The sequence below is a fragment of the Panthera tigris genome, chromosome C1, assembly GCF_018350195.1.
Source record: "Panthera tigris isolate Pti1 chromosome C1, P.tigris_Pti1_mat1.1, whole genome shotgun sequence".
NCBI lineage: Eukaryota > Metazoa > Chordata > Mammalia > Carnivora > Felidae > Panthera > Panthera tigris.
The window spans coordinates 204,712,170-204,727,343 of NC_056667.1; the positions used below are offsets into that span (position 1 = coordinate 204,712,170).

At 40.9% G+C, this 15,174-nt stretch overlaps 1 protein-coding gene across 2 annotated transcripts in view; it reads left to right on the forward strand.

The window, feature by feature from the left end:
• ACSL3 (acyl-CoA synthetase long chain family member 3) overlaps positions 1–15,174 on the forward strand; it is a 75,138-nt gene that overhangs the window by 15,630 nt on the left and 44,334 nt on the right. The window contains exon 2 of one of the 2 annotated variants that reach the window (XM_042995453.1): positions 3,947–4,004. The exons of the other annotated variant lie outside the window; for it this stretch is intronic. The gene's annotated coding sequence lies outside the window, so the exon portion shown is untranslated. The remainder of the gene's footprint in view (positions 1–3,946; positions 4,005–15,174) is intronic. 2 annotated transcript variants of the gene reach the window in all.

Genomic DNA, 15,174 nt, shown 5'->3' on the forward strand with positions numbered 1-15,174 from the left:
GCACTGGGTGGCTCTCAGGTCATGATCTCACTGTTTGTGAGATCGAGCCCTGTGTTGGGGCTCCATGCTAACAGCGCAGAGCCTGCTTGGGATTCTCTCTCACTAGTCTCTCTGCCCCTCATCGCTCTGTGTCTGGAAAAATAAATACATAAACTTAAGTAAAAATAAAAATAAGCTGCTAGTCTAGAGGATGATAACAGAATTCTGCTGTGTAATACAAAAGTATGTTTGGTCTTTGTCCCCACTGCTGGTACCCGGCTCCTAAGACCCTTAAAGTTTCCCTGAATGATAGGAATCTTTTGTTATTCATAAACACTCCCTTTGATCACACCTGAGTTTATGCTAATGAAATGACTTAGGGCGTGGGGGGGGTCTCTAGATAGCCTCAGGATGGGGCTGATCACCCCAGAGACCCAGTGATTAGAGGGTTTAAACCTGTAGACCCACACGTTGACCTCTGAGGAGGAGTGAGGGGCCGGAGATAAAAACTCTTGAACAATGAAATCGGTTACGCTTCCCGGTTCACCGGGTGGGTGAACAGCCGGTGCTGGGAAGGTGGCGCACCTGGAGAGGGTTTGGAAGTTTCCTGTGTCTCTCCCTCCCCCTATACCTTACTACATGTATCTCTTCCATTTAGCTGCTCCTGAGCTGTTATTCTTTATGATAAACCACTAAACATAAGTAATGGGTGTTCCTGAGTTCTGTGAGCCATTCTAGCAAATTATTGAACCTGAAGAGGGCATTGTGGGAATCCCTGATTTATAACCAGCTGGTGACTCATGACTAGCAAGTGGGGAATACTCTTGTGAGACTAAGCCCTTAACCTGTGGGATGTAGCTCTTGTAAAATAGTACAAAACCGTCGGTCAATTCTAGCTTTAATAAAATTGTCTTTGAAACTACTATCAAGGGGCACCTGGGGGGCTCAGTTGGTTAAGCATCCAACTTCAGCTCAGGTCATGATCTCACGGTTTGTGGGTTCGAGCCCCGCGTCAGGCTCTGTGCTGACAGCTAGAGCCTGGAGTCTGCTTCGATTTCTGTGTCTCCTTCTCTCTCTGCCTCTCTCCAGCTTGCACTTTTGTCTCTGTCTCTCTCTCAAAAATGAATAACACATTAAAGAAAAAAAAAACTATCAAAATAGTATATGCACATGGTGGAGGACTTTTTAAAGTAATTTCTTAGCAGAGTTTGTTTGCAGAATAAGTTTCTTAAGTCTTTGCCTGTCTGAAAATTTCTTTATTCTAAATGCAGCTAATGAGGAATTTAGCTAGGAGTACAGTTCTAGATTTAAAATTCATTTCCCTCAAAACTTTGAAGGCATCCTTGACAGCATTTAAGGCCCGTCTCATAATCCCAGGCTGCTCCCTCTTCTCCAAACCCTTAATTTAATCACATCTACAAAGATGCTTTTCCTAAATAAGGTAACATTTACAGGTTCCAGGGATTAGGGGCTGATACCTGTGGGGTCATTTATCAGCCTGCTTTTGTAGGTACTTAGGAGTTCCTGAATACCTCTGCGCTTCTGTAGATGCTGTTACTACAGCCTGTCGTGTCCTCTCTCGTCTCTTTTGCCAAAGATAATGTGGATCAACTATGTTCTTAGCCAGCCTTCCTTGACCTTTTCCCCCTCCTGGACAGAGGATTGCATTTGTCTGTTCTCTTAATACAGCCCGTGGACTTACCCAGCAGTTTTGGCCACGTCAGGCCTGTTTGTCGTTTCTGTCTCTGCCACAGGAGTGGGAACTTTCTGAGTACCGTGGGCACATTTCCAGAATGGGAAGCATTAGGTATGGAGCCGAGTAGGCATTCACTAAATATTTGTCGAGGAGATTCAACATTTATTAAGGGCCAATTAAATACTGTGACCTGTCACGTTGGACCATTTAATTAACAAAACAAAATAGGGTAAAGTAAGTGTGCACATGTGCCAGGATTTCTCCGGGGCAAATTTGTTTAGAAGGGATTTGCTAGGTCATAGGAACTTACATCTTCAGCTTTGTCTGGGTGCTGCCAAGTTGCTCTCCGAAGTGGCTGCACTTCCCCCAACAAAGCCAAGAGAAGCTTGTTTCCTATATCCTTGCCAAGGCTTGTGATGTGTTTTTTTAATTAAAAAAATTCAATAGGGGGAAATGATAATGTTTTTATTTGTGTTTCTTTGATAACTAGTGGGGCTGACTATTTCATATTTGATGGACATTGAGGTTTTTTTTTCGTGGATATTAATAGCCTGTTTTTTCTGCTGAGTTGTCCTGTATTTATAGAAATCCAAATATTGTGGATATGAATTGTTTATATGTTGTTGTCCTTATTTACATATGGATAAACTGGCACAAGAAATAGCAGGTAGATTTATAAGATTCCCCCCCAACCCCCGAAGGATAGATGGGTGAATAAATGAATGATTTGTCTAAAGTCATAGCTAATGAGGAACAGAGTGGGGATTTTGGACCCAGGGATATCTGGTTTTAAGACCTATTCCTTTTTTTAGTATCTCTGGCTGCCTTACAGGGAATGAGGAAATTAATAAACCGTTAGTTAGCTCTTACAGGCTCTGTGAGTTTAGGCTGATGTTAAAATATTTCTTTAATGACTATGATGACTGCAAATCTATTTGCTTCACAAGCAATTGAGCAAATCACTGAAATAATGGATAAAAGTGTTGTATACACAGTGAAATACTGTTTATAAGTTTATTTTTGCAGAGAGATGGAGAGACAGAGCGTGAGCAGGGGAGGGGCAGAGAGAGAGGGAGACACAGAATCTGAAGCAGGCTCCACGCTCCGAGCTGTCAGCACAGAGCCCAACTTGGGGCTCGAACCCACGAGCCTTGAGATCATGACCGGAGCCGAAGTCGGATGCTAAAACGACGGAGCCACCCAGGCGCCCTGAGACTTTTTTTTTTTTGAGCAGTTTCAGATTTACTGCAAAATTGAGCAGAGGGTTCAGGGATTTTCCTGTAAACCCCCAGCCCTCACGTATGCACAGCCTTCCCCATTATGAGTAATCCCACACCAGCATAGTACATTTATTGTAGTCGGTGAACCTAGACTGATAAATCGTTGTCAAAGACCTTATTTTACACTGGGCCTCTCCCTTGGTGTTGTACATTGCATGATGTTTCGACAAACGTGTAATGATACGTGTCTATCTGCTGTTACAGCATACAGAGTGGTTCCACCACCGTAAAAATCCTCAGTGCTCGGCCTCTTCATGCCGCCTTCCTTTCGGCGACCTTTTAGTGTCCCAGTAGCTTTTCCTTTCCCAGAATGTCATAAATTTGGAATCCTACAGTATGTAGGTAGCTTTTTGAGATTGACGTCGTTCACTTAGTAACATGCATTTAAATTTCCTCTGTGGCTTTCCATGGCTTGATAGCTTATTTCTTTTTAGTGCTGAGTAATATTCCATTGTCTGGATGGACCACAGTTTATCCATTCACCTACTGAAGGACATCTTGCTTACTTCCAGGTTTGGCAATTATGAATAAGGCTGCTATAAATGTTCGTATTTGTTTTTTGTCTTTTGTTTTTCTTTGACACGTAAGCTTTCAACTCATGTGGGTAAATATCAAGGAGGCTCAGTTGCTGGATCATATTGTAAAGAATATGTTTAGTTTTGTAAGAAACTGCCAAACTTGTCTTCCAGAGTGGCCGTTCATTTCGCATTCCCACCAGCAGTGAACGAGTTCCTCTTGCACCGTATTGCCAACATTTGGTGATGTTAGTATTTGGGATTTTGGCCATTATGATAGGTGTGTGGTAAGAAACCATATGCTTTTTTCAGTGATAAAATGTCATTTGCTAGTGTGATAGATGGTGTTTTCAGAAAAAACCCACAAATTTTTCTGTGGGTTTTTGGAAGTAAAAATATTTCTAGGAAAAGGCTGGTATTTGGCTCCGATTAACTAGACCACAAGTAGTAATGTTTGTCTATGTGTGTTTTGACAGATCTTGAAGGAAAGGCACATACCTTGAAGGCACTAACACGTCCTACTGTTGTCAACTGGTAAAATGTTAATTTTTTAATTATAAAATATTTCTCTTAGGCATAAAATGTATTAAGTTAAAATCAAGTGTGTATAAACGGTCTAAGAGAAAAATGTTTATTAATTCTTCCCATTTTGTGATTGTAGAATAATGAAAATTAGAAGGTAGCTTTCCTACTAATTTTAAGTCAGTACAAACCCATTGGAATATTAAGCCATGTTATTCACCGATATTACTGATTTTCCTTTTCTCAGTTTAATTTCATTTAAGTATCTGTGTGAATTTGAACTCAGTAGCCTCTTTATTTTGTGAAGTTTAGCACTGATTAGAGTGGTATTATTTCAATATGTGGTAGTCATTTTTTTATTATTTTTAAATTTTTTAATATTTGCTTTTGAGGGACATAGAGCGTGCAAATGGAGTAGGGGCAGAGGGGGACAGAGAATCTGAAGCAAAATCACAAACCATGAGATCATGACCTGAGCCGAAGTTGGACGCTTAACCAACTGAGCCACCAGCCAGGTGCCCCATGACGGTCATTTTAAATTTGTGTTAGTGTTATTTTAAATTTCTAAGTGGATATTTTAACAGAAGTTGTAGGTGCTAGGCCAGGAAAACGGCTGTGGGCTTTTTGTTCACCTGCAGTCAAGTTCTGCACGTCACTTATAGTTGTGATGGGATAGAATGTAGAATGTTTTATTTTTTTCCTTACTGTGGCTTCTGAAGTGAATTAGGTTTTTGAAATTTTGGGGCAAGAATTTGGGGATCCAGTGAACTGAAAATTTTCATCGTAAAAGTAAAATTGGATAGAACTGTTAAAAGGAATAGTCTGTGTTGATAAAATGCTTTGAGAATATAAAAGCAATAAGCGTTTTTATCAGTTAGAATCATGCTGGTTGATATTTATTTATCTTGTTTCAGAAGATCATTTCAGAGTCTTTGCTCCTTCCCCCCAAAATCTTTGTCTATATCGGCCAAACTTACTGATTTTTATGTTATCTACTGATTTTAAAAAGAATCCAAACAGGGCACCTGGGCGGCTCAGTCGGTAAAGCGTCCGACTTCAGCTCCGGTCATGATACCACAGCTCGTGAGTTCGAGCCCCACGTCGGGCTCTGTGCTGACAGCTCAGAGCCTGAGCCTGCTTTGCATTCTATGTCTCTCTGTCTCTCTGATCTTCCCCTGCTCGCACTCTGTCTGAAAAATAAATAAACGTTAACAATTTTAAAAAAGAATTCAAACAAATAGTATGTCTGTTATTAAAAGCTAAACAGTATAGGAGTGTGTAAGTAGCAGATAAGTTTGCTGTTCCCGTGGTTCTTTTGCAAGGGTGTTATCCCTTACCAATTTGGAGTGTGTCCTTCTAGACCTTTCATGTGCATATCCAAGATTAGCATCTTTTAATGAAGCAGGTGTGATGGAAAAAGGAATATTCCAGGCCCATTGATGTGCCTTCACTTTATTTTAGACCTTTCTTTGCCTACAGTTTCTTGAGTGGTGTACTTGGCCGCATGAGGAGTGCTTTGAACTAAGTAAATGTCAGAACACGGTAGGAATCTCTGCAGATTCCTTTTAGTGATTAGTGGGTTTTGGAAACTCCAAACTTTGAATTTCTAGCTAAGAATGGGTCAACAGAATTCAGATTTACAATGAAATTGAAATCGCACATATAATTCACTGTGTATTAAGCAATGGGTATTAAATAGTAAGGCATTTATATAAATGACTACAGTTAGTATTGCCTTTATAGAGGCTCAGCTGGATGGGGTCAATGGGGAAGTGGTTTTAGAGTTTAAGTATCTATTTGGGGGATAGGAAAAAAGTGCTGTGGCAAAGGGACAAAAGTAATTTTGTCTCTCATAATGTTGCCTAGACTTGATCAGGTACCCAAAAAGGGAAAGGACATTTGCCGTTGTATACAGGTTAAGTATATTGTGAAGTAAAAGGAACGTCCCAGACGGTTTTGGGGAACCCAGTGTCTTGAATTCTAAAACTTAGAACTCCTCCATGTCACATTGGCAACTGCACATATTCAGAAGGCCTGTGACTTCAGAAATGGTGTAAAAATTGAACTGATTCACATGCAGAGATGTCCAGAGTGTAGTTGTTAGATTACAGTGTTTTATTTATACTCCTTAAAAAATCTGGAAGAGCAGTTTGATTACAGAGTTTTATCTTAATGCTGTTTATTGGTTGGGGACACCTGGGTGGCTCACTCGGTTGAGCATCAGACTTTGGCTCCGGTCATGATGTCATGATCTCGAGGCTTGTTAGTTCGAGCCCCTCATCAGGCTCTGTGCTGACAGCTTGGAGCCTGGAGCCTGCTTCGGAGTCTGTGTCTCCCTCCCTCTCTGCCCCTCCCCCACTTGTGCTCAGTGTCTGTCTGTCTCTCAAAAATAAACATTAAAACATTTTTTTAAATTTAAAGATAAAAAGGACATGTAGAATTTGAAAGAGAACATTAACATAGAATTGGGCAAAAGTAAATTTAGAGCCATTACTGTAGCTATTATCTAGTGTTTTAAATCTGTTATAGATGCTCAGCAAGTTCATTATTCTTATTGATTTATTTTTTTAATGTGAAATTTATTATCAAATTGGTTTCCATAAAACACCCAGGGCTCATCCCAACAGGTGCCCTCCTCAGTGCCCATCACCCACTTTCCCCTCCCTCTCACCCCTACCAACTGTCAGTTTATTCTCAGTTTTTAAGAGTCTCTTATGGTTTGGCTCCCTCCTCTCTAACTTTTTTTTTTTTCCTTCCCCTCCCCCATGGTCTTCTGTTAAGTTTCTCAGGATCCACATAAGAGTGAAAACATATGGTATCTGTCTTTCTCTATATGGCTTATTTCACTTAGCATAACACTCTCCAGCTCCATCCATGTTGCTACAAAAGGCCTATTTCATTCTTTCTCCTTGCCAAGTAGTATATATATTGATTTTAAAAAGTGTATTCTGTCAGTGATTCTAGTAATTTACATTTAAATACTTTCTAGTAATTTATATTTAAAAATTTTCCTTTTCTTAGTGTTCATTTTTTCAGAGTGAGAGCCTGAGCGGGGGAGGGGCAGAGTGAGCGGGGTCAGAGGATGTGAAGTGGGCTCCGTGCTGATGGCAGTGAGCCCGATGCAGGGCTCCAACTCCTGAACCGTGTGGTATCATGACCTGAGCTGGAGTCGGACGCTCAACCAGCTGAGCCACCCAGGTGCCCCTCTTTAAATATTTCCTAGACTAGACGAGTTCTGATGGACTTCAGGACTTCATCTCTCATCCTAATGATCCAGTGTTACCCGTTCAGATGGTAGCAGAGAGAGCTATCTGCGTGTAGCCATGCAGTAGGGAGGAATCATTCAGAATAGTGTCATTTGTACGTGAAGGTGATCTAGATTTGAAGTTTGGAAGGAGGTGCGGACAGCAGCAGGTGTGCGGCTTGTTGTGGCTTAGCAGGAAAAGGCGTCTTTGAGTTGGGCCAAGTATTTCTCTTAACGGTTGAAGGTAGATTCCTTTCTCTTGTGCCTTCTATTTTTGTTGTTGTTTTATTTTTTATTTTTTTTAAATTTGCATCTAAATTAGCATCTAGTGGGCCAATGATTTCAGGAGTAGATTCCTTAGTGCCCCTTCCCCATTTAGCCCATCCCCCCTCCCACAACCCCTCCAGCAACCCTCAGTGTGTTCTCTGTATTTAAGAGTCTCTTCTGGTTTGTCCCCCTCCCTGTTTGTATATTATTCTTGTTTCCCTTTGCTTATGTTCATCTGTTTTGTCTCTTAAAGTCCTCATAGGAGTGAAGTCATATGATTTTTGTCTTTCTCTGACTGACTAATTTCAATTAGCATAATACTTCCAGTTCCATCCACGGAGTTGCCAATGGCAAGATTGCATTCTTTTGGATTGCCGAGTAATACTCCATTGTATATATACACACCACGTCTTCTTTATCCGTTCAACCATCGGTGGACATTTGGGCTCTTTGCATACTCTGGCTACTGTTAATAGTGCTGCTATAAACATGAGGGGGGGTGCATGTGTCCCTTCGAAACAGCACAGCTGTATCCCGTGGATAAATGCCCAGTAGTGCAACTGCTGGGTCGCAGGGTAGTTCTATTTTTGGTTTTTTGAGGAACCTCCATACTGTTTTCCAGAGTGGCTGCACCAGCTTGCATTCCCACGTGCCTTCTATTTTTAAAACAACAGTTTAGGTTTTGACCACGTGTGGAAAAGCTGCAGAGGCCAGAAAGCTGGGCACACTGGCGAATGGAGGAGAGGGAAGACTACTCTTTATCTTCATAGCTTTAATTTTGAAACTTCTTGTTTGAGAAAAGCTTCCTTAGGGGTAAAATAGGCGGTTTATAGGAAGAAGAACATTTATGTAAAGAGCTAAAAAAGGAAACATAGAATGAGATCATATGAATAAAATGAAATATAGTGAAAACTAAGTATTGACTATAGGAAGTATTGCATATTTAAACCTTATTCTTAGCTCTTTAATGTTTAGATAGTACAAATAATGAAGTTGATCGCATGTTGGTTGGTGTAATGCAGGTTATTTATCCTGTAGTTCCATATTTCCACGACTTACTTATAGGTTTCTTCTTAGTATTATTTGCTTTTTCTTAAGTTTGTTTTTAACTGATATGGCAAGGTAAGGGCTTTTGGGTTGAGGGGAATGAAGGAAAAGATAAGCAAATAGGTAAAGAATCTTACTGAATCATTTATAAATCTTTGAAATTAAAATGTATAGATTGGGTAGACTTAGTGTAGATTAAAATTATCTTGAAAATCTTAATTTTGACACTTTAATGTCTTGACATTCTCAAAGGCTAAACTTTCCTGAGCTGCCTCTTCTCAAACACGCATACTTTATTTTGCTGATTTTATGCACATTTGCTTTTGCCGACATATTTCACATGTTTGCAACTATTTAGCCTCTGGCTTTTGAATTTTCTTTAATTTTGTGTTCTATTCTTATTGTAGGGAAGAAAATAGTTAAGTTCAAAAGTGAAGTTGTTAACTGAACCAGCAACCAATCCACTCGCTCAGATTTAGGTTAATGTAATACTCAGTGAAATGCTTAGCTGGATTGGGTTGAAATTGCTAAGACCCTCAAGTACCGACCAGCCGAGCTGATGTTATTATATAATCTAATAGTTTAGGGTCTCCTGAAATATTTATATAGGTGGCTCTCATTAACCATTTTGGAGATAATTGGAATAAGTAAGGAATTAGCACTCAAAGGAGTACATGGTCCTATTTAATATTGTTCTAATATGGTCCGGGCATTTAATTCTTGGCTGTTTAGGACACACTGATGAATTTGTCAAAACAGTGCTGTGAAGTAGGGCTCCAGGGTTTAAGTTCTCTGCACTGACATGTGGATAATATAAGGATGACTGAACATGCCATTCTCCCCATTTCCCTTCACTGCATCAACCGTGAACAAAATTATCTGATACAACAAGGTGTACTTCTATAGAGAGAATCTCAGATTACCTCTTCTGGGTACAATCATTAGAGGGGAGTTACATGGCTTGGAAGACGAATAGAAAGCACAGTAGGAATAGGTTTTCCCTTAGATGAGGAAGTTGAGGCAAAATGATTCAGAACCCTGAGCTTGTGTGTGTGTGTGTGTGTGTGTGTGTGTGTGTGTGTGTGTGTGTAAGCTGTCTGGCTGGAGGGTGGTTGGGGATTGTCACGTGACAAGATTGATGAAGGAACAACAGAACCACTTCTGAGTACTCTCCTGTGTATTGCTGAGTTCTGGCATGAGGTTGTTAAGGGTAGACAGGAGACTCTAAAAATCCTGACAGGGAAGTTTGTTGAGGATCATCTTTTATAGATGTACGGAGGCCAGAAGAGTTGAGTTGGCTAAACCGAGTTGGCCCTGAATTATATTCTATGTGTATTCTTTACCTTTGGAACTGGAGTGGGATCCACAGAGTGGGACCCAGTAGTTCTGTGTCCAAGGATATTTACACTTCACGTGGAGTACTAGACATGAGAAAAAATGTTCGTTTTTGTTTGTTTTCTTTTTTTTATTAAACAAAATTTTCTTAACGTTTATTTTTGAGAGAGATAGACAGAGTATGAGCTGGGAGGGGCAGAGAGAGTTGGGAGACCCAGAATCTGAAGCAGGCTCTAGGCTCTGAGCTGTCAGCACAGTAAAACCAAGTAATGGTCTGCTTTGAAACTCTGCATAAAGAGAACCCAAACCAACTATACTAACAAGTGGCATTTATAATGCCTTTGCATTTTCCAAAGTCCTTTATTATTTGCTGCATTCCATTTTATCCAAGTGATGACACATATAGGAAAATGAAGTATAGAAAAGTTGTTTCATAAACAAAAGATCAAACTTAACTAGTGGTGCAATTGAGGCTATAATTTGTTTGCTTATTCCTTGAGATGGTTAATTGTAGAGTGACCAGCTTGTCCAGGTTTGCCTAAAACTTTCCTGGTTTTATTCATTTTTTGTTAAAACAATTTTTTATGTTTATTTTATTTTATTTTATTTTTTTAATGTTTTATTTATTTTTGAGACTGAGAGAGACAGAGCATGAACGGGGGAGGGACAGAGAGAGAGGGAGACACAGAATCCGAAGCAGGCTCCAGGCTCCGAGCCGTCAGCCCAGAGCCCGACGCGGGGCTCGAACTCATGGACTGTGAGATCGTGACCCGAGCTGAAGTCGGACGCTTAACCGACTGAGCCACCCAGGCGCCCCTTTTATGTTTATTTTTGAGAGGTAGGGAGGGAAAGAGAAAGAGAGAGACAGAGTATGAATGTGGGAGGGACAGAGAGGGGAAGACACAGAATCCGAAGCAGGGTCCAGGCTGTGAGATGGCAGCATTTAGGCCGATGTGGGGCTCGAACCCACAAACTTTGAGATCATGACCTGAGCCAAAGTTGGACACTTAATTGACTGAGCCACCCAGGCACCCCATATTTTTTATTTATATTCTAAAGTTTATTTATTTTTGAAAGAGAGAGTGAATGTGCATGGGTATGTGCAAGTCAGGGAGGGGCAGAGTGAGAGGGAGAGAGAGAGAATCCAAACTGCCAGCACAGAGCCTGACTTGGGGCTTGATCTCATGAACCTCAAGATCAGAGATCATGACCTGAGCCAAAATCAAGAGTTGGATGCTTAACTTACTGAGCCACCCAGGGACCCCCAAACTTTCCCAGTTTTAGCACTGACAGTCCTGTGTCCTGGGAAACCCCAAAGTCTGGGCACCTCAGAGTGGTTGGTCATCCTAATTAATTGTCACACTTTGTGGTCACCTGGGGGTGGGAGTACAGTTGTCAAATAAAACAGAAGAAGGCACTCAGTTAAATCTGAATTTCAGATAAAAAACAATTAAAAAAATTTTTTTAAAGTTTATTATTGTTGAGAGAGAGAGAGAGAGAGAGAGAGAGAGCGCGCATAAATGAGGGAGGGAGAGCGAATTCCAAGCAGGCTCTTGCACTGTTAGTGCAGAGCCCGACATGGGGCTTGAACCCATGAACTGTGTGTGAAGTTATGCCTTGAGCCAAAATCAAGAGTCGGATGTTCAACCAACTGAGCCACCCAGGCGCCCTCGACTGAATTTTTACTACGTGATCCAGATCCTGCATGAGACATATGTACACTAAAATTTGTTCATTGTTTTTCTGAAATTCAAATTTAACCGGCTGTCTTCTGTTTTTATTTGTTAAATCTGACAGCCTTAAGTAAGAGTAAAGGGGTGTTCTGATGTGTAAAAAGATCACTTAGCTGCTTTTTTGTGTAGACCTTAGGTTTTATACATTTATTTGCTTAAATAAATGTAGCATCTGGTAGTATTTGACTCTTGTTCTTTTAACTTTGTGGCTAGAGATGCCAGAGTTCAGGATGAATATATGGAACCGTATTGTGCCCAATGCGTCGAAACGTGTGTGTGTGTGTGTGTGTGTGTGTGTGTGTGTGTGTGTTGGTTGGTTTGAAGTGGTTCTTCACTTGGGAGGAAATTTGGCCGAGACGGATCGAGCCTTATCCCATCTTTGCTGGATCAGCCTGTCAAACACGGGCACATTCTCACAGACTGCCCATATTGCCTCTAGACTATGTTAAAAATCGCTGTTGTTAAGATTGTGCATTCACGTGATTCAAAATGAGAAGGAAGTAAAGGCTTTCCTTACTCGCTTCTTGGACCTCTTCATTTGTCCACCATGGAGATAGTCTGATCTGATTGGAAAAAATTAGAATTTTGGAAATAGACCTTAGAAAACTTGTTGAGTGGTCTTGCTTTTTTTTTTTTTTTTTTTTTAAAGCAAGGGAACTCTTGCTCTAACCCCCCCCCCCCCCCCCCCCCCCCCCCCCCCCCCCCCCCCCCGCCAAGGGGGAAGAGTACCTTATGTAGAAGACAGAAATAGGATTGGGCTCCTCCTACATCTTCAATGTTTGATGGTTGTCACTGCTCTGAAATTGATTTGGGAGCCCTTAGCATCAGTACAGTTTAGTCTTACAGTAGATTTATTTGAATCCCATCAACATTTATGGTGAGAAAATTACAATTTGTTGACTTGGACAGGGTGTCATGGTAAGTGGTGGCAGAGCCGGGACTAGTATACTTGTGTATGTGTGTGTTGTGGTGTGTGTGTGTGTGTGTGTGTGTGTGTGTGTGTGTGTGTGTGTTTGAAACCCCCGTTCTATATCAAGCTGAGAAAGGTATAATAAGGTCCTTTGCCTAATTTCTATTTCCTATTTGATTCATTCAAGGTTCAGCACTTCTCTTTTTTTAAAAAACATCTGGCTCAGACGTTAGAAAAGGAAGATAGGATAAAAGTAGATTGAAAAAAAAAATGTGTCTTAGCCAGTTAGGGGAGTCAGGGGACTATATTTGTGGTTCAAAGAGAATATTTGAGGCCTACTGTTATTTCAACTATTATGATAAAAGGATTGAAAAAGCTTAAAAATTACAGTGAATAACTGAAGATTATGTAAAGTTAGTTGACTCTGGTCAGCTGCTTTTTAATTTTTAATGTAAATATGTTTATGGCAAAGACTTGCTGAATTTTCCTCCCTCTCTCCCTCTTTCTTCCCTTTTCCCCTTCCCTCCCATTTCTTCCTCCTTACCCCTCTCCCTTCCAGTTTCTTCAGGGCCAGAATTTCATTTCCTGTGGTTAGAATAAACACAAGCTTAGTAGTTGTCTTAAAAAGAAAAGGACACAATTCTTATTTCCTCATAAAACTTTCTAGTTGTGAATTTGGAAGTTAATCTAATTCAGATGAAAATATGACTCAAACCTCTAATAATGCTTTTAGTAGACTTCCTGGTACAGAATTTCTTCACTTTTTTATTTGTTGTATTAAGGGAGTACTTAAATGGATTAATGGCCTCGATTTTTCAGCCATACAATCTAATAATCCATAGACCAGTAACAACTGTGGAGTCAGAGTTGAAATTTTCCAAGTTATTAATCACTGTATTACTATTGGAAGTTTTAGGAGAAATCCTTTGTGTTTCTTTCATTAAAAGGAAGGGTGAGGGGCACCTGGGTGGCTCAGTAGGTTGGATGTCTGTCTGATTTCGGCTCAGGTCATGATCTCGCAGTCTGTGGGTTCGAGCCCCGTGTCAGGCCCTGCACTGACAACTCAGAGCCTGGAGCCTGCTTCTGATTCTGTGTCTTCCTCTCTCTCTGCCACTCCCCTGCTCGTGCTCTGTCTCTCTCAAAAATAAATAAAACATTAAATTAAAAAAAAAATAAAATTAAATGGCAGAAGCTTTGAGGAAAAAAATGTTAAAAACAACAACAACAACACATTCTCCTGAGCCAGAGATGCATTTTGTCATATTATTTCTATTACGGTTTTAGCCTGGGGAAGCAGAGAAGCAAGCGTCCTCATCAGAGCCAGGGTCCTGCCTCTAAAGAAACTTTTTCCTGAGAGCAAGTCATTGCTGGTTGCATTTCTCATTACAACTCCTTAGAGCCTCATTCTGGGAAGGAAATCTTTCTTTCTGCCCTTCTTGACCCAGTTTCTTATTTCAAAACAAATAGTTTAGATAATTTTTCAGGGACTTTTTTGGTTTATGTAAAATGTGATTTTTGTGCAAAGGAGTGTCTCTAAAGTAGTGAAGGACTCCACTTTTTTTCCTTTTATTATTATTAGTTTTTAAGTGTATTTATTTTGAGAGAGAGAGTGAGAGAACGCGCGCGAGCATGAGTGGAGGAGGGGCAGAGAGATTGGGAGAGAGAGAATCCCAAGCAGACAGCATACAGAGCCCCACTTGGGGCTTGATCTCAGGAACCTCGAGATCAGGACCTGAGTGGAAATCTAGAGATGCTTAACCGACTGAGTGACCGAGGCACCCCGTCCCTGTTTTGTTTTTAACAATAAAGTATTAAGCCTAGAGTTCAGGGAGTGTGGAGGAATTAAAAAGCTTGGGTGGGAGTCAAACATACAGGTTAAAATTCTACTTCATCTGTTAGTTGTAAGTGCCTTTGGGCATGATCTGTTTGAAATTGGGTTTTTGTAACAATTCAGTGAGATGATATAAAGCTCCCCACACGGTGCTTGCGTTATTGGTACTCAGAATTGCTCATTTATTTCAAGTTTGGTGAAAAATTCAAGGCATATTTCACGCCAGCAAATACAGATACCTTGATATCCATTGGTGTACAATCCCCTTATTTATATACTGTCTTAGAGATAACATGCTAAGCTGTATTTTTTTTTCCAGATATAAATATTTCTGGAGTGTCGATGCATGTTTGGGTGTTGTTGGCTATAAGGAAAATCCGGGTGGAAATAAGATTGGGTAATGGGCAGGATTAACCAAGAAATTGTGGAGAATCAAGATACCCCTCTGGAGCATTGTCTCGTCGCCTCCCCTCTTTCCTGGGGTGTTCTCTCTGCTCCCAGTGGATTTGTAGGAGAATTTCTAAGTGTTGGGCTTCTGCCCCTGCTCTGGGAGTTGGAGCTTGCAGGTGGTGTTTGGGAGGGAGGTGGTAGTGAGCAGACAGACGCGCTGTATTAGCGGAGTAACGTAATGGTGTTGCTGGCCGCTTCCCTCCCGCGAACACTGTAGAAGTCGTGGATTCTGAGCCAGACTCCCATTTCCGTTGGTCAGTCCTGCAGCGCATGGAGATGAATGGCTTGAGATACTACTGTGCCCTCTCTCTCCTGTGCCTCAGAGGTTCTTGAAGTCTCTGTAGGCAGATGCAACCAGATCTAAG